Genomic DNA, 22,480 nt, shown 5'->3' with positions numbered 1-22,480 from the left:
TGGTTTGCATTTCCCTGATGATAACTAATGCAATTTTTATATGCTATTGGCTAACTGTATGTCTTCTTTGAGGAAGTGTCTGTTCATCTCTTTCCCCCATTTTCTGATGAGCTTGCTTGTTTGTTGATTAGTATATATAAGTGCTTTGCATATATAGGATATTAACCCCCTGTGAGATAAGTGTTGCACCTAAGCTATGAGGTGTCTCTTTGTCCTAGTCATCATTTCTTTCATAATACACATAATTAATTTGATGCTGTCCCATTGTTTTTTTCATTGCTTCCATTTGTTTGATCAATAGCATTCAATCATTGATAGTGCCCCTAGGCTTGTTTTACTTTTGGTTTTCTCTATTAGACTTAACTACTTTGAGGCCAAGTGCATTTGCATTTTCCAGAGTAATTATTTGGTCACCTATCATGGTTAATGGCATATAGAATGCCATTTTATATTTATGATTTAATAGTTCATTAATTTATTATTATAGACATTAATATCTACATACTTTTTATTGATAATAGTTAACTAACCAATACCATTGGAAAATGAATTTCAGTCACTGGAACATGACAACTTGTTGATTTGACAACTATTCAACAAAATAAACCATCAACTATAACCACAGATATTCACACAAATATTACAAAAGACCATTGGGGTTCCATAAGGAATTATGCAGGGATAATAGTGAATGATCACAGCATCTGTTTCACTATTTATTACATTATATTGGAGGAGGGGGGAGTGAGTGGAGAACATCACATGGAGAGGTTAAGCAAATGATGTGGGCTTCAAGTATCAAGTGGTTAGCACATGGTTGCTTGTAACATATGGCAAGTTTACTTCTATCGGTCCTTTGAAGTGGCATATGATAATTTCTACTACAAACATTATAACAATTGACATCACAAGCACATTCAAAAGTTTTAATGTGGATAGTGGAAAATACTTGACTATGTTACAAGTTGAATTGTTGTAATTTGGTGGAAGGGTAGCTATATTATTCATGACTATGTGCAAGGATTTAAGTGAAAAAATGAAGCTACAAGCAAATAAAAGATCAACAGAGAAGAGAGAATGCAATGAAGTTTACAACACAAGCTAAAAACTGTAAACATTAGGGATGTTATATGCAGGGTGTGAATATATGAAATATGGTTGAGTCCTCTAGGGGCCAGAGAGATAGCACAACAAAATGAGTATGTGCATTATATGTAGGAGTCCCTAGTTCTTCCCCAACACTACATGGTCCATCGTCTCCTCATACTATTTGCTTCATTTTCCTGACATTGACAGAACCAGGAGTTGTCCCAGGTTACTGCTGGTATGGCCCCAAAATAAATAAAACAAAGTTAAACCTGTCCTCTTAGATTTCTTAAGATGTTTCTAAAGTTCCTGTGCTTGCATAGAAGGCAAACTGTTTGGAATTGATAGAGGTCCTTTAATTTATATGATTTAAGTAAATTGAGACAGATCCATCATATGCAAACATATGAGCTACACTCCTATTTCACAAAAGATCAGAAGACAGTAAAGAGAATTTATTGAACTGTAGTGTTTATTGCATTAGTATTCTTCTATTATACATAATTGATATCATTCTAATGGATATTTCATCACTATTAAATTTAAGAATAAAATAGTTGCACGTTTTATTTTTGTGATAAAATTGGTTAGGACCTTTGAGAATTACCACATCCCAAGCTTGACTATCTGCCAAACTACAGGAGAAGAAGCAGGGGGTGGTTGGGGAAACATCTTTGTTACCATAGTTACGATGAAGCACTTTCTTCCTCGCATTAACTTAAAAACAAAACAAAAACTAAAAAATAAGAGATGAATTTCTCTTCCACTGGTCTGCAGTACCTTAAACAGAGAAAAAGAATTAGACAGCGCTATATAAATTTTAATGCATATTTATTCTTTCAGAAAAGTGTGCCAGGAGGAAAAAGGTATGTATTTCAAAAGATAAGGATGATGGCTAAATATTACTGTTTCCATGCCAAACTAAGTCTTTTTGAAAATTATACTGAAGACTATGAACACACCACCAGTCCTTGTATTTCGCTCCCTTCTTCTAAAGAGCAGGCACAGCTGGAGCTCTTTTAATTAGTGTCAGCTAGATCAGATGGTTATTGCTAAACTGCCCACCCTCCCTGTCATGACAGTGTGATGTGGTTCCTTAGGTCAGATGGTGTCTGACAGTCACTGCAACTTGTGGAAATCACCTTCCTGTATTTATTTTGTGCTTCTATATCTTATTCAATACTTTAATTGATGTTTAAGTGGTCACTTCACTTAGTCCTAACCAATGTAAAAATGCCACAATGTAGCGACTCTCACACAAAAAGTATTTTTCTGTATTTGGGGTGTCGATATGTAATCTATAGCTTATTGAGTCAATATACTAGCTTCTTCTCTCAATTCCCTGCTTCTTTTATTCTGCACACACACACACACGCATATACACACAGGTGCATGTGTGTGTGTTCCAAATCACTACATTTTTTGATAATAAGAAAACGGATGACTTGCCATTAGCTGTAAACTGTTTATATGCCATATGACTACATTTGTCTCTCCATATATTCTCTTATTTTATTAGCAATATTATAGGACCAAACATATATCATTGGAGCAATAGCACAGAGGGTAGGGCGTTTGCCTTGCATGAGACCTACCCATGTTCGATTCCTCTGTCCCTCTCAGAGAGCCTGGCAAGTTACCGAGAGTATCTCACCCTCATGGCTGAGCCTGGCAAGCTACCCATGGCATATTCTATATGCCAAAAATAGTAGCAACAAGTCTCACAATGGAGACGTTACTGGTGCCCGCTCCAGCAAATCGATGAGCAACGGGATGACAGTGACAGTAACAGTGAACATATATCCCAATTAAGTCTTGAGTTTTCTATTACATTGCATGGGCTTCTCCTTTCTCCCCACATTTTTATTGAAGTACCATGATTCCACAATAATGGTGTGATAATTTCATGCATACACTGTCCCAATCCCACATTCACCACCACATTTCTACTTCCCTCCACTGTTGTGCCAATGGATGACATCCCGTTCTCACCCTTCACCACTCAGGTAGGCCCGGTTTTATACAGCAACTCTCCACTTCTATTGCCTTTATAAGTCTGTTTTTCTTGTTAAAAATGAATGTGCCAATTATGTGGACACTGCCCATATCACTATTATAGCTATAATTTGTTTAATAAATTTAAGTACAATTATTAATTTATCAGTCACTTTAGACAATTTACAATGCCCAATAGTCATATGTAGCTGATGGCCACTGCATTGGACATAGTTGATATGGAATATTTTCATTATTACAGAAATTATAGTTGAATAATTCTGGTCTGCACCCTTGCTATACAGCTTTTCATTTAGAAGTGCTCAATATCTAGAACCCCCAACCTTGAGCCATATTTAGTTTTCAATGTAGCAGAATAATTCAAATGTGCATTAAAGTGTGTAAAACAAAGTCCCATTTAGTTAGTAATTATGGTACTCTATGTTTGAATGAATGGCTGGAAATACCCTCCTTTCATTTACATGCAGTGTTCAAAAATTAGTAAATTTCAGATAATTCAACTACAAATAAACATCATCAAATTCTACTAAACATTCTTATTTTCTTTTTAAAATCATTATTTTAGAGAGAAAATAGAGGAAGGATTAGGCTTGGTAAAATATATAGATGATATATGACCAAATGAAGTATTTTACATTTTCAGCATGGTGTCAGGGTAGCTTATTTATCAGAATATATTAGCATGTCTTCATAATCCCTATATGTTATTTCTTAGCATTTTATTTTAGGGATGACAGTCTTACACCAATGTTTCCAGGTGCCTCAACAGAAACTCTAAATGATTTATTCAGAAGTATTTGTGGAAAGTTAGTCATGGGGAATTTAAGTTTGATTGAACGGATCACTGCAGGGTATATAATTTTCTTCCTCTTCTTGGACCTTTAGGGGAAAAAAAGCAGTCATGTCAAGGAAATTTTCCCTTTCTTTGAAAATATTATAGATATTAATCTTTAATGCTTTGTGGTAGAAATATTTTGCTAAGCTGAAGGACCTGTCCTGAGATAAAGATTGTTAAGGGGAAAATCCTTGATACTTATCTGTAATGATATTATCACCTTGGCTAATGGAATACTGTAGTTATAGATTTTTTTAAAAAATCAATTTTGGGTTTTCATGCCACTTCATTCATCTCTTTCACTTGGATGAGTATGCCGGGTTTATCTGTGTCATCAGAGTTTCAAGGGGACAGACTATTTTCTATATTTCAAGGAAAGGTCTCCAGATTCTATTGCATATATGTGCTTGCGTGAATGTGAGCATAACTTTTGCCCTTCCTAGGAGGAAAAACTTTTGTCTGGATGATATCACTGTCCTAGTCTGAGCTGAAGAGTCTATAGCTGCATACAGTGCTTACAGAACTATTGAGTAAGGGAGCACCAACAATGGGAAGTGAGCAAAAATTTATAATACCTGGTGGCAAATGATTTTTCTTAATCCACAAATATTTCTGATGCCTTGAGTCTTAGCTATACTATTTTCTAACTCTATGATGTCAGTCATGCAATTTAAACTATTATGAGATGGCTTCCTCTGACATAACATAAAACATAAATATAATATAAAACTCATAGAACCTTTCTCCTAAGATTTTCACGGGATTGTTATCAGCATTGCATAGTTTAATAATCATTTGGAGTTTGGTGCTGGTATTGCTATTGTTTGAGCTATATGCACATGTAATACACATAACTAATAAGGTTTGTCTGTCCTAGACAGTAACATAAATTTTTTTAGGCATTTGCTAACTCAGCACTTTAAAAATAAGTCAAAATAAGCGATAAGCACAAATGACCACTTATTCTATAATATGGCTTGCAAACTGCTTACTGCTCAGTAGTTAGAGATCTATCATGAACTGTCATGTCACTGTATCACTGTCACTGTCATCCCGTTGCTCATCAATTTGCTGGACCGACACCAGTACCATCTCCATTGTGAGACTTGTTGTTACTGTTTTTGGCATATCAAATACACCACGGGTAGCTTGCCAGGCTCTGCTGTGCGGGCAAAATACTCTCGGTAGCTTGCCGAGCTCTCCGAGAGGGACAGAGGAATCAAACTTGGGTCAGCCAGGTGCAAGGCAAATGCCCTACCCGCTGTGCTATCTGGAAAAATATTTTATATTTTTCCAAAGAAGATGAAAAGTCAAAAAAATTCAAAAATTATATATTTTTAAAATTTTAAAAAGTATAATAAAAATAGTTTTTTAAACTGTCATGTAACATAAAAATTATGTTCTCAATCTGTTCCCACTTGAAGAATTAACCAGAACACACATGTATTCTGAGGAAATGAAGTGTCAATTCAATTTTTCTTGATCCTATTTCTTTTTTAATCACTTTCTTTGTTTGATACCTAAATCCTTGCCTAAATTCCATTTTCTTGTTTCTCCTTAGAAATGATCACTCAGGGTAGGACACATTATGCCAGACATTCTCATCTTCTCTGCTGCAGAACGTGCAGATAAAACAAATAATTGTGAACTACTTTAACCTGAATTCCTTATGGAATCACTTGCCAACTACTCTCTAGTTCCATCTTTTTTCTCTTCAGTGAATTAAAATTATAGATATTCTTTTGATAGTAATATATTCTTCACGTCCAGAGACCATTTCTCCACATTTGGGCAAACCATTACTGTCTCTAGGTCATTCCTTTAAGTGTCCCTTCATGGAAAGAAACTGATGTTTTTCCATTTTAATGACATTATAACCAATACTAGCAGAGTTACAGTTTATTCCCAGTACAATGGGACATATTCAAAAATACATTACTATATTATTATCTGAAACTTGAGTGAATGAATGTGTGCTAAATTTCTCTCACTGAGGAAGCTATAAGATAACCACTTTTCTTTCCTTTCAACCTGTGAGATGCAACTGTGTTTTATGACAAAACAGCCAAATATTCATTATTCTTCATAGGCAATGTTGTGGAAACTGCTATTAGTTGGAACATCTTGCCACTAATAATACAATGGAAATTATATTAAAGTTATTTAAATAATGAAAATTGTTTTTAATTGAGCATAATTTTAATACCAAAAAATAAAATAAATGTTTCAAAATATATACTATTAGACGTACACACTTAAAAACTTTAATTGTAGGAGTCTGGAGCGATATTATAGCTTGTAGGGCATTTGCTTTGCATAGGACAACCTTCCTGGCAAATCACATGGCCCCACAAGTACTGTGAACAATGAACCCTGACTGAGTGCAAAGCCAGGAGTAAATCTAGAACACAGACAGTTGTGACCCCACCCAAAATAGATAAATAAAAACTTTTATCTCAATTGTATATGGATCTAATATGTGACTATTAAAACAAAGCAAATAAAATGTCACAGCTATTTATTATGATTTCCAAGATAGGAGAAACTTCTCTTTCTTTGAATTCACTTCATGTTTGATCATGATTAATCAAAATATTTATTACTAAAAGTATGAAAAAAGATACATATTTCCTAAGTTCCTTTCACATTTGAAATCATACATGTAAAGTAAGAAAGTCACAGATGTCCGTGGATGGCTTTAATTCACCTGCGCATATATGAAACAATCACTAACAGTATCAATAATCATGGAATTTCAATCAATTAAAAGGAAAACCAGCTAGTTGAGAACTAAGAATCAAAGGGATATAAAGTAAGAATCAGATGTTGCTTAATGAAGAATAAAGAAAGACGATATTTAAATGTTAGTTTTAGGTATAGTGAACTTTTGAGAGTACACGAAGAAAGTGTTAGAGAATGATATAGAGGTTTGCTTTAAGGGGAAAGGAAAACTGACAGATTTTATGCTGAAAGTGAATGGTAAAATAGTCATAAGTAAACATATATTTGGTTTAAAACATGAGCCTGTGAACTGTGGAAAAATAAGGGATAATTTGAGGGCTCAATGGGAATAAAAATAAAGCAATCACTGTCACTGTATCACTGTCATCCCGTTCATCAATTTGCTCGAGCGGGCACCAGTAAAGTCTCCATTTGCCCCAGCCTTGAGAGTTTAGAAGCCTCTCCTTACTCATCTTTCCTAACAACTGGAGGCTCTTTCATGGTCAGGGGAATGATACCTGTTATTGTTACTGTTTTTGGCATATCGAATATGCTACAGGGAGCTTGTTAGTCTCTTCCATGTAGGCGGGATACTCTCAGTAGCTTTCTGGGTGTCCAAATGAAGCAATATATGAAAAAAATGATGGTGTCCTTGACTAGAGAATCAGGTAAGATAAGTGAAAAGATTTGATTCCTCAGTCCTAGAAACTAAGTGCAGGAATGATGAAATTGTGGGTATTGAATAGGAAAACATTCAGTACCTTCTCATATTTGACATTATATTTTAGTATATAAAATGTCACTGGGCTACACTACCACGAGACAGGGACAAATGGAGATATTACTGGCACCCGCTTGAGGAAATCGATGAGCAATGGGATGACAAGTTATACAAGTAATTTTAGTCTGTGTCTTAATTTATGTATTTGTTTTTTATTGGCGCACCTGGCAGTGCTGTATGAATACTTATTGTTCTATACTCAGGCATTTTCTCTACAGGTGTGAGAACCATATGTGGTAACAAGGATTAAGTCAGGATGGTCCATGAGCAAGGTGATTCCTACATTTCTGTACTATATCTCTTATTCCATATCTTTTATTTTTTCATGTTTCCCCCATATACCTCCCACAAGATTTTTTTTTGTCTTTTTCCAGTTCTTCTAGCCTTTCTAGCGAATCCTATTGTTCAATTCAAGGTTTTTTAAATCATTAGAGAATCTAGGCATCCACTGAAATAAATTCTAAAATTAAATAAAGAAAACCAACTTGGTTTGGGAAGCAATATTTTAACTGGCCTTAGGGTTTGCAAATTTTGAGGTTCTTATGATATGTCCAAATGGAACAACAAAGCAACAATAGTATCCTACAGAAATGGAATCTCTAAGAAAAGTATGAATTGGTTGCATCATACATGCACTTCCTTATTGGCCCACAACTAATTCAACAGTGATGATTTATTTAGTCAGTTCGTTTTGAGGCCACACCAGGCAGTGCTCAGGCGTTACTCCTGACTCTGTGCTCAGGAATAATTCCTAGCAGTGCTTGGATGACTGTATTGGATGCCAGGGATAAAATGTGGGTTGGAAGCATGCAAAGCAAATGTCATACCTGTGTACTATCTCTAATCCCTAGAGACAATTTTGTAAAATTCCAAAATATATTGAAGTCACTGTGAGCCCTCATAAAATTACTTACACATCATGTTGAAGTAACCTCATGGAAAGAGAATAAGGAGAGAACTTCTACTGGCTACTCATCCATATACATATAAAGCATAAAATCACAAATAACTATTTGTCACCAAAATGAGTAATAGATGCATACTGAAATATCAATTTCCAGAATGCATAACCCTCTTAATGATAAGATACTCTAGAATATGTATGAATGAAGGATGCTCTTCAGCACAGTTATTCAGTCCTTATTTCTGAAAACTTTTTCTACTCTAAATTCTATCATAAACTTTGGAGAAATCACATAATTGGAGAAATAACATCGCTATAGAGAATCCATATTAGCCCAAAGAAAAATGACATTGTGTTAAATGTTGAATCCTCTTCCAATTGAATTTCAAAAGTAAAACCTACTTGATGACTTGGCTATAAGGAAAGATGAAAGCATGCAATTTTCTTCTATGTAGATAGATCTGAAGAGTATCATGCTCAGTGAAGTTAGTCAGCAGGAGAGAGACAAACACAAAATTATCTGTCTCATATTCAGGATATAAAGAAATAGTAAGAAAATAGCAAATCCCAAAGGCAAAAGGGACTGAGAACCAGTCTTCGATACAAAGTTTATCAGGAGTCTGTGGGGAACTAGGGACACTTGAGACAAGTATTGAGAGAAGTGAACCCTCTTGTATGAAACTATATTACTATATTAGTAACATTTCATAAACCACCATGTGTAACACAAAATTATATACAGATAGATAGATAGATAGATAGATAGATAGATAGATAGATAGATAGATAGATAGATAGATAGATAGATAGATACTTGATGCCTTATGGACTGGAGCAATATCAGAGAGGGTAGGGTGTTTGCTTGCATGTGACCAACCCGGGTTAGATTTCTCTGTCCCTCTCGGAGAGCCCAGCAAGCTACCAAGAGTATCCCACCCTTATGGCAGAGCCTGGCAAGCTGCCCGTGGTGTATTCGATATGTCAAGTACAGTAACAATAAGTCTCACAATGGAGACGTTACTGGTGCCCGCTCGAGTAAATCTATGAAAAAGGAGAGGACAGTGCTACAGTGCTACAGTGCATACTTGATACCTATAGTCTATTTAGTGCAATTCCACACATCCTACGGTCTTTCTCCACTCTCTTTTTTGCACATTTCTGCCATGATTACCAGATTATGGACACTTTGTAAGATGTGACATATGAAGATTTGTTGACTTGTCAAACTACTAAAAATTCTCTCAAACCATCATCTTGCTTTCTTAGAACTGTCTTTTGTTAAAGTGCACGAAAACTCTGCACTTTATCACAGGTTTATGGAGGGGGGCGGCACTGAGATGAGTATAGACAGAAGTGAACTCTCTAGTGTGGAGGGTGTGGTGCTAGAAAGTTTTATGTATGTAACTATACCAGTAACATTTTATAACTTATCATGTCTAAACAAAATTCAAAATATATATAATTGATGCCGATAGCTAATTTAGTGAATGAAAAATTTATATAGAAAAAAATTCTTTCAATAGTCAAAGTTGGAAAAGAAGTAAGCGTAATATTGATGTTAAATTTGCTCATCTCATGAAATCGAACAAAATACTTTTCTTCTAATCTATATTAGCCGAATACCCCTATAGAAGTCTTGTGAGACAAGATTTAATCATTCTTACTAGACAAATGCATTGGGATGTTGTGTGATAAAAGGTCTGCTAAGATTAGTGATACAAACGAAGCAGTATATAATGGTTTGAATGGTGTGGCACTCTTTCTTAGTAAATATGTGATTATTGATTTCACTGTGTCTATGCAAGTTCCAAAAATACTATTTCACTGTCAATGTCACTGTCATCCCATTGCTCATCAATTTGCTTGAGCGGGCACCAGTAACATCTCCATTGTGAGACTTGCTGGTGCTGTTTTTGGCATATTAAATACGCCACAGTCGCTTGCCAGGCTCTGCCATGTGGGCAAGGTACTCTTAGTAGCTTTCCAGGCTCTCTGAGAGGGACCGAGGAATCGAATCCAGGTCATATTCCTTTGAAAATCAAGTGTATACCACATGAAGCATCACTCTACCTTTTAGTACTAGAAGTGGAAATTGTGTGTCATATTAGCTTTAGTGCATGTCAGCAAATCTTGAAGAAATTTGAGCATGCTCCGGCCTTTTGGAAGCTTATAATATCAAAAACAGTGTAAAATATATAGATCTGGTGATCTGCTAGTATGAATACAAAATCGTAGCTTATATATAACTTTGTTATCCATTTTCTTACCTATCAAAACAGGATAATGCTAGTAACAGATCTACTCCATAGATTTGTGAATATTAAATGAATTCAGATGTACAAAGAATATCCACCAAGTAGAAATTATTACAATGGATTTGGTTAGTGGTTTGAGACAGAATATGATATTATCATAACAGTGCAATGGCAGAAAAATGAAAGAATGTTTTTATACAGGGAGGACTACTTCATGGAAAATAATGCTAAGTCAGTATTTTAAAAGATGCAGAGGAGCCTGACTAAACCTCCCACGAGATGCATGCCAAGCAGATAAAATTTATAGAATCACCAGTCACTGCAGTTGAAAATTTCGCGGTACCCTTAGGAGTCATGAGGGCTGAGTACTCACCTGGCTGAAGCTCTGTTAATTGCACCCACACCCCACCCCTGCAGCCACATCAAAGTCTCAAACCTGCCCCCTCACGACTAATCTCTCAGGGATGTCAGTTTGCAACTAATTTCAAGTGCCTGGTGCCCAGGTTGAGAACTGATGCTTTTCGGAGTCAGGGTGAGTGGCGTTCACCAAGCCCCCATATTTCCGGAAGCCCATGCGTCCTGTCCTTCTTCCTCAGCTACAGCCATGTAGACTCATTGGCCAGAGTGTAGATCCTGCAATGTCTGAAACACAGACCTGAACTCTCTGTATTCAGGCCCGCAAAACCGTGTAAAGCACCAAACAGCTTAATAAATTTTTAGACAAGGACTTAACAACAGCGCAATCATATGTAACAGCATTCACATAAATTGATTTTTATAGCTATTGATTTTAATATTGGAGCTTTGTTATCTTATCAATTTTTATTCTAGAATCGTATCAACAGTTGTGGCTGTCTTTTACATCAAAATAAATTTTTAAAAATTATGCAGAGGAATTTGCCACGTAAAAAATGGCAGAAAAGAGCAGTCCAGAGTAGGTAAACAAAATTTGTAAAGTTATCATAAAACGAGGCTGCCTGGCATTTTTGAAGAGCAAAAACTCTGAAAACAATTTTATATTTACAGATGACAAAGTAATGGACATGTAGTTTTTGTAGTAATAGTCATGTTCAGTTTTGAAGAGCTTGAAAGATTTTTGATAAAAGGCGTAGCCTATAATTTGTGATTGCTTTCATCTAGGATGTACATTATAATTAATACTTGAATTTACTTATTAACTTGGTCTTTTTCCAGATATGATTTTATTCAGTAATTGTTTTTGTTGTTGTTGTTTAGTAACACTTTTTTCAACACTATGTTTTTAGGAGCAACCCCCACCAATGTAATATCTGTTCTGAAGTTAAAATTCTAGTGTTTGTTTCAGTTTTGTTTTATCTGTTTCATTGCTCTATTTTCTTTATCCTGCATATAATAAAACATTCTGCATTTGCCTCTTTTACTCTGAGTTATTTCACTTAGCATGGTCCCCTCCAGTTTACTTAATATTGTCACTAAAGTCAAGACTTCATCTCCTTGCCACCCTTGCAGTTTAGTATTCCATTGTGTGTATATACCAAATTGTAAGTATATACCATTCATCTGCCCATGTCCACTTAAGGTGTTTCTATATTTTGGCTATTGGAAATAGCATTTCAAGGAACATAGGTATATATAAATATATATATATAGGTATATATACACACACATACACACATATGTGTATGTATATATATGTGTATGCATGTTATATATGTGTGTGCATAACTATCAAAGCTATCAACTTGAATATATACACATACACACATATATATGTGTATATATATATATCTTTAAGATATATATTGAAAAAGGATATATCTTTAAGATATATATTGTAAAGACAGGCTTCTAAAATGTCAGGACTAGGATGAATGGTTACTGAAACTGCTCAAGAAATTCAATGGTCAATGGGATGATGATGATGATGATGATGATGATGATGATGATGATGATGAATGTAGGTATATATATATAGGTATATATATACACACATATGTGTGTATGTATATATATGTTTATGTATGCTATATATATGTGTGTGTGCACAGCTATCAAAGCTATCAACTTGAATATATACACATACACACACATATATATGTGTATATATACATATATATATCTTTAAGATATATATTGAAAAGGACGAGTAAAGGGAGGCTTCTAAAATCTCAGGACTAGGATGAATGGTTCCTGAAACTGCTCAAGAATTTCAATGGTCAACGGGATGATTGATGATGATGATGATGATGATGATGATGATGATGGTGATGATGATGATGATGATCTTTAAGATATTTATGTCTTCAAGTTGATAGTTTTGCTTTGTTTTATTATTTGAGACTTGGGGAACCCCCTGTGATGCTGGGAGCTTACTTCTGGCTTTGTGTTCAGGATAGTGGTGCTTGGTGGAACACAGAGTCAGGGAATGAACTTCAGTTTCCTGTGTGCAGAACAAGTGCCTTAATCCAATCCTGTGCTACTGCTCAGGTTCTAGTTAGTGTTTTCGTATTTTAGGATTAGTTCAGAAGGTTCTGTTTATCTAGACTGTTCCTTGTCCATTTGTCTAATTCAAGTGAATGTCTGTTGATGCATGGCATAGCTTCAGTTGGAGAAAGTTGGTTTAAACCCATCTCTCAATTTCCAATATTTTTACACAGGAATGTTTTCATAACATGGAAAACCAGAAAAATGCATGGGTCCTACATTGAAACTGAGATTCTTACTTCTGCCTATTTCAAACATTAAAAAAAAAATTCTAAGGCTTAGGACAATCAGAGGTACCCCATACTCAGTAGAAGAATATTTAAAAAATTAAATTATGGAATCAAGGGTGGGACAGAAAGTACATTTCTTACTGTTTCCTTTTCCACACCTTTTTCCAGAACAGCTGGAATTTGGGATTTGTCTCAGTTTTATGTCAAGAATATAAATAGAGTATGTCTGTGGGTAGATGCTGGGGGAAAGAGGGAATTTTTATTAGTTTCTCTCATGCAGTTTTGGCATCAGCTACATAGTAGAAACCAAATCTTCTGTATGATTCATTTAGTCTTGTATTTATAATAATATGTAGTTAGATATTAATGCAACAACAGCAAATAACCTGACATTTCAACTCTCCACATGTAATGATTACAGGAACATTGTATAATCAGGTGGTTTATACAATGATTCTCCTTTGCTGCAGTGCTTTCCAATGATGATGCAAGGAGCTTCTGAGTCATGTTAAATTAAATCAGGGAATTATTCACTTTCTATATAACCATGTTCACAAGCGTGACATGAAGTCATGCTGGTTTTATAAACTGTTAAGAGATACACTACAAGTGTTTTAATCGTAAGCTTTTCTCTCTCTGGCTTTTGGATGATTAAGATATTGAAACAGAATTACTTGATAATTCATTTTTTTTATTTTTTATTTTTTTATTTAGTTTGAAGCTTGAGGTCACACCAAGTGGTGCTCAGGACTCACCACTGGCTGTGATGGTGAAGGATAACTTTTATCAGAGATCAGGGGACCATATGTGATACAGGCATCAAACCTGGGTTGACTTCATGCCAAGCAAGTGCCGTGCCAACCGTACTATCTCTCTGGTCCCCATTTTTATTTATTTTATAACTAAATATGTTTTATCTCTATATTACTTAATACATTGTCAGATATAGTCATTTTTTCAAAGTAATAGTACATAAATAAATAAAGCCTGCTTGCAGCAGAAACTGAGAAATAGCACACTGACAACAAAATCTCAGCTAACTCTACTGGGGCATTGTTGGGGTGGTGGGATTCCCATGATGAACTGACGTGAAGGTAGATGAGATTGCATGTGAGGGGGTTCAGGATGGTCCTTAGCCGAAGGGAGAGTGCAAAGCTGTGAGGATGAAGACAGATCACAACTGAAATCTGATTTCAAATATGGAAATGGATACTGGCTGTGAAGCACTGATTAAGTGAAGATCCATAGATTAAACAAAATAAATGGGCGCATAGGATGACTATCAGTGACCTGAATTGTATTAGTGTCATTGTGGCAAGCATTGGAGGATGCAAACTCAGACATAAAGAAAACTTAGTAACGGGTTCAGAGATCTGTCAGGAATGTAGCAGCATTGGGCACAGTGGGAGGAGGTGTTCTTAAAGTTTACATGATAAGTCCTAAATTAATTTCTGTTATTGTACTCTATAAAATTCTGGGCATCAAGTTGCTTTCCTTGGCTTCACAGATTCCCCAAAGTGCTGAAAATATGACAACAGTGTGTTAATCATATTGCACCAAATTCCGTGTTTAATGTCTTGTTTCCTATTATCCCCACAACAGCCTTGGAGTTGGATATAACTATCATCAGATTGCAAATGAAAGAAGTGAAGCTCAAAAGATAAATTTTCTTATATAAAATCGCGTTGGTTAGTAAGTAGCAAACAAGAAATTCAATAATCACATCCTTCAGCCTCCTTGCTACCTTGAATTGCCAAGAGGAAATGGTTGGACAGGGACATCATGTAAAATAAAGGATTCCCTTCAGGGTTCAGTTCAGAGAGACTGAGTTAGAAGGGAATATTGCAAGGACACCCTACTGTGGGGTGCAGACATAAGATGAAGCTGATCTGCCAAAATGAGAGAAAATATGATAAATTCAAAGTAACTTCTCCATGTTCACACAGATCATATCTCGGTTCCAAGTAAGGTTTATTTGTGTCAGACTGGAGGATCTTGCATAGGTTCCAGGAAGAATTTTGTCTTCTTAGGCTGAATGCAAATGCAAAGAACCCTTATGTATAACACAACTAGGTAAATTGAAGACAACAATGCCATTCAGTTACAAATGCTTTAACAAATTCCAAGTAAATCAAAGACAGATGAACTTATTTCTTTTGGAATAAGGCAACACTTCCCTATTCAAGTTCCTATGACTGTACTTTGTTGAATTTCCAGTTTAATTGTCCCTGAACGTTTTCTGAAGGATAACGTTTTTAAGAAAAGTATTTTTTAAGCAGTCCTTTTACTGAGAACTTTAGAGTTGCAACACTTCTTTTTTTTTTCCTTTCTTCTTGGTGTCACACCCAGTGACACTCAGGGGTTATTCCTGGCTCTGCACTCAGGAATAACTCCTGGTGGTGTTTTGGGGACCATATGGAATGTTGGAGATTGAACCCAGGTTAGCTGTGTGCAAGGCAAATGCCCTATCTGCTGTATTATCACTCCGGCCCCCCCACCCCATAACACTTTTGTATGCAAAGTTCACTATCAAGGCTTCTTCTATTATTTTCTTTTTTATCTAGTTTCCCTCAAAAACCTATCCTAAAGCATTGGGTGTAGAGCTCTCCACTAGAGCACTTGCCTTGCATGTGTGAGGCCCAAGGCTTGATCTCCAGTGGTGGGAAAACACACAAAAATTCTGTCTTCTTTTTGATCACTGCACTTCAGGGGAGGAGGGTTGGGACATACCTACTTGTACTCAGGGCTTGTCCCTGTTCTGAGCTCAGGGATCACTCCTGGAGGTACTGGGAGGACGTAGCATAAGTGGTGCTTAGTATCAAACCTGAGTCAGCCACATGCAAGGCAAGCAGATTGTCAACAGTTATGTCATTGGTCTACTGTGCCAATTACTTTATTACTTTATTTATTTATTTATTCATTTGTATGTGTTTACCTTTTATTGGGCTGGAATGATAGCACAGCGGATAAGGTGTTTGCCTAGCACTCAGGCGACCTGGGTTTGATTCCTCCGCCCCTCTTGGAGAGCCCGTAAGCTACCTGCATGGCAGAGCCTGCATGGCAGAGCCTGGCAAGCTACCCGTGGCAAATTCGATATGGCAAAAACAGTAACAAGAAGTCTCACAATGGAGACATTACTGGTGCCCGCTCGAGCAAATTGATGAGCAATGGGATGACAGTGATACAGTGATAACTTTTTTTGCAGGTACCTGATTTATGATATTGTTAATTATGTTTTCATGCATACATCATGCCCAAACCAAACCCATCCCCAAGTATCTGCTCCATTATCAGTGCCCCAAGGGCTCTTCCCGGCCACCCACAAGAACCCCACAGGGTAAGCAAGTAAACTCAGTTCTAAGTACAAAATCTCTACTTCACATGTTGTGGGATATTTGTTGTTCTCTTGTTAAGTGTCTTTATATCCCACATACAAGAGTATTTATCTTTAATGTGGTGTTGGTTGCACTTACAGATGCATTGAAAAGTAAAGTTAAGCTCCTGAAAATGCACAGAATTTTAAATCATCTTATTATGCATATCATTTTACAAGTACACAGATTTAAAAAATAATAGTATAAACAATTCTATGATTGTCAATTAAACATTTACATAAAACAGATAAATCCTACATCTATACTATTTAGAAAGGGTTAGTTAAGAGAGGAGAATTTAGCAATGTTAAAGAAAAAGCTGAATATATTGATGGAAAATTTAAAAGGTATGTTTAATACTAAAAAGGGAATTTTGGTCTTATGTCTGAAAATATTACAAAATATATCATATTTAAGTCACTGCATTAATAATAAAGGGATAGCCTAATATTTCTCCATGTACATAAAATAATCATCTGAATAGACATAGAACATAATACAAATAAAACATTATTCATTATTTAAAAAGTATAAAAATCCTTGATAAGTTAGGAATAATCTAGTAGAGGGCAACTTTAAGTACCGTGGGTGAATGTCATATTCACTGGCAAAGTTCTGAGTTCATCTTGCCTTTTAAAGAAGTTTCTTTAATGCTTCTAGCAAAACTGTTTTCAAGGTTTTGAATTCCCTAAGCAGTGCCTGTCCATGAAACTTTGTGTCGTTTCTTCATTTCTTTTTTTTTTTTTGGTTCACACCCACAGATGCTCAGGGGCTACTCCCGGCTCTACACTCAGGAAGTACTCCTGGTGGTTCTCAGGGGACCATATGGGATGCTGGGAATTGAATCTGGCTTGGCCGCATGCAAGGCAAACGCCCTACCTGCTGTGCTATCGCTCCAGCCCCATATGTCATTTCTTCAAATCTGAATAATATTCTAGATGTATTATTATTATTATTATTTTATTATTATTATTATTATTGGATGAGATGTTCAGTATTCCTTTCACTGATATGTTTTTGTTCGTGTGTTTTTACATCCATTTACATTTAACATGTAGAGTCTTATTTAATAGATTTGCTGTGAATTTTATAGTAGTTCATTGTAATTCGGTTCCTTTTTTTGATTTTGCTGCTTTCTAGATCTGTCTCAGTTTGTTTTTTGTTATACCGACAGTGCTGTGTCTTAGGGGTATTGCTATTTGGTTCTTATTGTACTGGGGCCTCTCAGCTCTCTTGTATCTGAGTGCCTGCATTCTTTAATGCTGGGAAATTCTCATCTGTGATTTCTTCTTCAGAGATATTTATGAGTCATTATATTATTCTTCTTGAACTCATCTCCTAAGTCTCTGGTGTGTGCCAATTTATTTTTAGAATGTTTAACCATCTCTTGTTCCTTCTCACTTTGTGGTTAGGACCACACCTAGTTGTGTGCAGAAATTTCTCTTCTCAATCAGCTCAGAGACCACTCCTGGCAGTCTCATGGGACCATGTAGGGTGCTAGGGTTTGAACCTGGGTCAGCCATGTGTGAAGGAAGTGCTTTGTCCATTGTATTGTCTCTTTCCCAATCTCTTGTTTATAGGTTCACTGCATCTTGTCTTGGAGTTTCATGGTCTTTTCCTCAGCTGCTATTATTATGCTGCAGAGATCATCAATTGACTTTTTTATATCACCTATAATACTCTTCATTTCTATTAGGTCCGATTGTAGTATTTTCATTTAGACTCTCTGTCACTTCTGATTGTAGTATTCTCATTTGACTCTCACGCTTTCTCATATTTTGTTGACTACCTGTGACATAATTTCTTTGAACTTATTAAATATCCTGAACATGGTTTCATTAAAGTAATTGTCTGAGAGTTTACAAAGCTGGTTGATGCTGGGAGGGCATCCGTGCTGGTTTTGAGCTCGGCAGCGGGCTTCTCTGTGGCTTCTCCTTTGTGTTTGCTAGGCCCCTGCTGTGTTGAGGGTGAACTTTTGTAGTTAGCCCTCCTGGGAGCCTGAGGGATAGGACAGGGTGTTGATCTTTTCTTCCCCTGCTGGCCTTCATTCAGTGACAGCTGTGAAGAGTGTGGGTGTGATGAGGAAAACTGTTCAGGAGAGGTGGACCTGATGAGATGGCAAAGGTCAGGTGTGGAGGCCAATGATATCCAGATAAAAGGGAGGGAAATTCTTGTTCTAGAAAGGACTGATATAGGTAGACTGGAGGTTAAACTCATCTGGGAGGGGGCTAGAGAGATAGCACAGTGGGTAGGACATTTGCTTTGCATGCAGCCAACCCGGGTTCAATTCCCTGCATCCCATATGGTCCCCCGAGCACTGCTGGGAGTAATTCCTGAGTGCATGAGCCAGGAGTACCCCTGTGCATCGCCAGGTGTGACCCAAAAATAAAAGAATACTCACCTGGGAGATTGGAGGAGAAAGAAGAGGGTCTGAAATAAGGAGTTGGGACTACTGAAAATGCAGAAGTCAGGCACTGAGACTCCTGGGACCCTCTCAAGAGCCTTTGTATAGATTGTCAATGCTGGAGTTTTTTCCATGAGCAGTTACAAAAAAAAAATAGTAATAGAGTGAACAGCATTTATCAAGGTGCAGGTTCTATTGCTGTGTCTAAAGATTTACATAGTGTGCCTCTGGTGATTCCCTCAGCCCTATAAAAAATAAGTCACAAATATTGACAGCTTTGTGTGCTCGGGCTAGTACCTAAGTATTTACCACAAACTATCTCATTTAATACTTTTACTGGATATTCTCAGTAATGCATGGAGGAAACATCTGTTATTTTTACACATATTTAACTGATAATAAAATAGTGCTTAGTGAAATAAATGTATAACTGATCGCAAAGCTACTGTTTCAGATCAAGAGTTCAAGTCAATGCATTACCCCTGCAAAAATAAATCTATCAAAAAGGAATCTTTTAGGATTTATCACTCATTTTCATAGACTGCTTTCATTCAGACTACCAGATCTTTCCCTTGCATTTTTCTGTCATTTTGCATTTTCCTCCCACTTTTTATAAAATTTTGTATTTCCCTAACTACTGTGGTCCAAATCATACTAGGCAAGTCATTCGTAATGCAAGAGAGATCGTTGATCAGTAGCCTCCTTCCTCTTCTGAAAGGCGCTCTCTTCTGTGGAGCCCATACAGATCTTTTTTATTTTTCATTAGTAACATGTCTACTGAACTGCCAAGGACTTCTTTCCACCAATTTAGGGCTTTTAATGCAAGAATGTAATTTCTTTCATGAATATTTGATTGTAAGCTTCTGGACGAAAGTGACAAGTGTGACTCATTTATCATGATTACCAACATAATAAGCCTCTTCTAGACTTATCTAGAAGATTTCTCTAAATGAAGAAGATGAGCTAATTATAATTCAGATCCTTTTCCTAAGTGCAAGGAAGGAAGGGGTGGTCTTTCATGCAGAGTGATAAGATGGGGGCTTGGAAGAAGCACCACCAATAAAGAGAAGAGCTTTGTGGGGAAGAGAGCAACTCTTGGTTGCAGGGACAGAGACAGGAGAGCAAGAAGTGGCAGAGCAAGGCCACTCTGGATGGGAGGAAAATGCATCCTACCTTCTGAAAACAAGTCAGTGGCAATGGAAACCAACTGTGAAGACCGTATAATCTAGCATTGTGGCATTTTGGAGAAAATCTCGCGCTATTTGAGGCAAAGATAGACCCTGTCTGAAGCCATCTACTGTGGCAGAGAATCGATGAGCTTAGACAACTGTCTTTAAAACATTGGAGGTTGCAGAGATAGTACAGGGGCTTAGGAGATTGCCCCATATCCTGCAGACACAGGTTATATCCCTGGTACCATATGCATCTCCACATAAGCATAACCAATGTCACTGTTGAGTGCAGTCAGAAACAGTCCCTGAGCAGTATTCTGGATTGCCCAATAACCACCCCTGAATAAGTAAAAACTAAAGCTTCCCTCATTCCCTAGGAAAATAACAGAGTATTTGTGAGTTAGAGGGTCAATTTGGACCTTTTCAACTCTAACTCTAAACCTACTCTGTGATTTTGATGTTGATGCATGAACCAAGTGTAGTCTAATTCTTGGATAAGGTTTATGTATATTGGTAGTATATAGCTCTGTCTGTATATCCGTACAAATATAAATCTAACTAGAGTACATAGAAAGTTCTATAATGAAATGTGCCACATAACTTTAATTTAAGGATAAGCCTATAACATGCTAACAGAATCAGTCTGCTCTAGATTTACTCTATTAAACTCTGCATTCCTGTATTAGACTCTGCTTTCCAGGACTCACTCCTTGAAGACAAATCCAGTGTTCATTTCAGTATTACTTGTTGGTGTTGCTAAATTTTTATTTAGTTTTATGTCAGTTGACTCTTACCACTAGCAGTTTCTCAGTAGAGTACCTGAGATAAAGCAACAATAAAAATAATATATAGTGCTTAAGATTATGATGACTTGATTCCTCAACCCTCCTATTCTTTTGATACACTGGTCATTGCACTAATTTTCCACATGACAGAACTGAGATGCTAGAGAAAGAGAAGTTGCTATTATTTGCAGTGACTCTCATTAACAGATGGGGAAATGTAAGCAGCAAGAAGTCAAATAATGAGTGTAGCCTGCAGAGTTAATGTAGGGGTCGGGGGTGTAGGGAGGGTAGTTCAAGATTTAAAACAGATATTCTCTTTCCATGGACTTTTAGTGCTCTCTTAATGTGTCCCCCTCCCCTATGCAGTTTATGAAGATAAGACTGAGAACACTTTGTCAGTTACTTTCTTGGAAATAGACCTGCCATTCGTGGGTGCTGGACAAAGTTATCTGTATATATGTTTTCTATAAAAGATGTCCTATCTCTTCTGATAGTTGCTGAAAATACAATAGATATTCTTGAGATATTCTGTTTGGTTGAATCACTGACATTTTTGAATGAAATGCTCTGTTTTAAACTGACAGTGCAGAGACATGTGCCTGTCAAGTTGACAAGCAGAGTAGGGACAGTGGTTTGGGGTGGGGAGGGAATATGGGAACACTGGTGGAGGGAACTTGACACTGGTGACTGGACTGCTGTTGAGATATTATATGCCTAAAACTCAACTATAAACAGTTTGTTAAATCAAAGTTCTCTAATAAAAAAAAACTTTTTAAAAGGAATATTCAGAAAAAACATCTACCAGTGTTATGTGATGAGTTTCCAATTAAGTGAGTAATGTCTTCATAACACTTTTTCACTGTTTGAAAACTTATTTATTTTTCACCACCTTCTTTGGTTATTAAGCAATATTATGAAGACTGATGTCAGAGTGGTTATATATATGTATATATACATATATTTATGTGTATGTATTTAAAGGCATAGGATATATTGTTAGGGGGAAATTATGGAATGAACATTAACAGTCTTGCTTTCCTATCTACCCCACTGTGAAATCTGAAAGTTTGGACTGCAGAGTATAGACAATGTGACAAATGTTTGCAACAGATCTTCTTTTCTCCCACTACCAAAAATGGAGCATCCCTCAATGTTTCAAGTCAAGTAGAACAACTCTGTCACCTGCGCTAATCATCTTCTGATCCTTGCCATGTGAATAGATTCATGATCTGACGTTTGCTATTCTAGTCACAATAGCTCTTGTCTCAGCAATTCAATTTTCAGTGTCTCATGAATTTAATACCTGCTCTATTATCAGAAGACTTGTAATAGCTCATACAGCTGAACCTTTTCCAAATTTCCTGTTCATCTTAACCTTTCCACCCTTTTACTTGGGTGTAGGGGTTTTGTTCAAACTCAGCTTTCTTCAACGGAATTTTCTCAAGTACTGCTAC

The 22,480-nt window shown here is 36.5% G+C and overlaps 1 protein-coding gene and 1 pseudogene across 5 annotated transcripts in view; one reads left to right on the top strand and one right to left on the bottom strand.

The window, feature by feature from the left end:
• Positions 1-22,480, top strand: part of LRRC4C (leucine rich repeat containing 4C) — a 1,396,500-nt gene that overhangs the window by 511,862 nt on the left and 862,158 nt on the right. The window lies entirely within an intron of this gene.
• The window catches only part of LOC101545406 (26S proteasome regulatory subunit 4-like), a 186,495-nt pseudogene that overhangs the window by 1,466 nt on the left and 162,549 nt on the right, over positions 1-22,480 (bottom strand).

This window comes from Sorex araneus, chromosome 6 (genome assembly GCF_027595985.1).
Source record: "Sorex araneus isolate mSorAra2 chromosome 6, mSorAra2.pri, whole genome shotgun sequence".
In the NCBI taxonomy this organism is placed as follows: Eukaryota; Metazoa; Chordata; class Mammalia; order Eulipotyphla; family Soricidae; genus Sorex; species Sorex araneus.
Note: the sequence above shows the minus strand (reverse complement) of the source record. Positions and strands in the feature narration are given on the sequence as shown.